We start from the raw sequence: 2,350 nt of genomic DNA on the forward strand, positions 1-2,350 counted from the left end.
GAATGAGCGCAGTCATCCCTCTCATCCTCTCATGGCAGTCATCATTCATCAACCTAATTTAAGGTACACAAATTCTTCGTCCTTCTTTGATACTGATATGCTATAACTTGTATCCACTGATCCATGACTGAATCCTAAAACTTTTATCAGAGATATCATGCATTTTTCATAACATAGGATATCAATCTCTTCATAATCTACCGGTGATCGACTATCCAACATTGCTACAAAACTTAGAGAAACCTTTCAGTAGCACAGCACAAAGAAATATATTCAAAGAGCATAAATCGTAATTTTTTTTCACTATATAAACAAAAATATAAACGATAGAAATTCTAAATAAAAACAAAATTGCCAAGTTGAAATGATTTAACAGTCCCCGACAACGGCGGCGCCAAAAACTTGATAAACAATTGGCAAGTGTACCAAAAACTATCGACATAATAAAATAAGTTCGTATCCACGAGGACTGTGTTAATCTCAATTTAACACTAAAGTAAATATTTAGGATGTATAAATTATTTTGTTTAGATTTGATTTGATTTCATAAAATTAAATAATATAAAATAAAGATTCGGTTAGAAAATATAGATTTGGTTAGAAAATAAGAAGAGAGATGAGATCAGGTCTTTCGAATCATCTTTTATATTCCCCTAATTGGTATACTGCACCTATTCTATGAATGATTTTCTAGTTCCACAATAGTTAACAAAATAGTCTTAATCAATCTCTTGAGTTAGGTCTCTCTTCTCAAACTACAACCCTTATTTTATGCATGATTTATACAAATATGTTTTAAATCATTTTTCACTATTATTTCAATTTTGAAATGTGTCTATTGTCTAAAACGAAAGGTTAGAAGCCAAATAAAAAAAATATATAGATTTTAAATGAAAAGAAAAATGAAATTTTGATGATCATCAAGATATTTAAGAGCTATCTTTATTAAAGTTAAGTGGTCAACGGAGTCAGCAAAGGAGATAAGAACGACTAATTGATCTACCTTAGAGTTATTGAAAAATAATTATAATTTTATGATTGGCTACTTCTAAATCATAAAGGCCAAAGGTTTATTTTTTATTTTTTATAAGCTAACAATTGTTTAACTGAAGTCAATAAAGCATGAAATATTTGCTTATAAATTGATAAACTTTTTTATTCATTACGTGAAAAGGAGGACTAATATGGCTGGAATCCCATGTTATTTTTATGGTTCGATCATTTTTCTTTCCCTATTTCTTCTTGCAGCCTTTTTCGGTAAGTATCTTGTTATTAACCATTTATAAATTCCAAGTCTATCTTATATACAATATTTTATCACCTTTTAGTAACTTTTTTTTTTTTATTAGAGAAGGGATACATGATTCCCTGCGCTACCAGCGATGATTGTTTAAAAAATATGTGTCGCCCTCCTCTAACTCCACGGTGCATTGAACATAATTGCAAATGCAAGTAAGAAAAAGAATTCGTATGTAACTTTCATGCATGTAATTATATTTGTAAGTCATAATGTTCTTTTTTTAAAGATGTAAGTCATAATGTTGGTACTACTATAATTTCCCTCACATCTTTTATTTATGCTTGTTTGAATTTTCAACTTATTTAAGAATATCAAAAGTTATTGGTATAAGCTATAGAGGTCAATAGTTTATATTAAACTTGTCATATGTATCATGACTTTTAATATTAAATAAAATAATGTATTCTTTATCATATTTGTTGTAAGATTAATAAAATTCAAAGAATAGATAGCTCATGTGATGGAACATTAAGCGTGACATTTACATAAAGAACACTATTCTTAAAAGTATCTGTAGTCAAACTTTAATATAAATTGGGATAATAATATAGTACAGAGACTATTATGTATGTAGACTAATGACTGCATCTCATGGGTCATGAATGTAACACCTTAAATCCTGAATGCAATAAATCTTGCAAATAAATCTATTGTTCGAAAGAGTTTAGATGCTACATCATCATTTTCTCAAAACATGCATAATCTGATTTTTCTTAAAATCTCGCAGTGGAAAACAACATCATAAATATTTCAACAACATATAACAAATCTCAACAACCATATCTTAGGTCTCATAATATATCACCAACAATATCTCCAACCTCAGACATAATTAAACACAAGTCTCAACAATAATATAAATGCATAGCATTAAATGCGAAAGTCTCAACACTCCTAATCGGAGCCCTAAACTAGACTCGAAGAAAAAGATAAAGATGTATCTCCAAGCTAATCCTCGAGCACTCACAATCAATAAGAAATCAAACATGCATGCTATCTACACCATTTTTTAAAATAGTAATGCGGTTAACCAAACGACCACTGGAGGGT

At 29.2% G+C, this 2,350-nt stretch overlaps 1 long non-coding RNA gene across 1 annotated transcript; it reads left to right on the top strand.

Annotated features, from left to right (window-relative positions):
* The first annotated feature begins 1,094 nt into the window (after positions 1 to 1,094).
* On the top strand, positions 1,095 to 1,713 carry LOC25497276 (uncharacterized). The gene is made up of 2 exons (XR_003013025.2): positions 1,095 to 1,257; positions 1,350 to 1,713. It is a non-coding gene; the product is annotated as an uncharacterized lncRNA (long non-coding RNA).
* Positions 1,714 to 2,350: the final 637 nt, after the last annotated feature.

The sequence above is a fragment of the Medicago truncatula genome, chromosome 6, assembly GCF_003473485.1.
Source record: "Medicago truncatula cultivar Jemalong A17 chromosome 6, MtrunA17r5.0-ANR, whole genome shotgun sequence".
NCBI lineage: Eukaryota > Viridiplantae > Streptophyta > Magnoliopsida > Fabales > Fabaceae > Medicago > Medicago truncatula.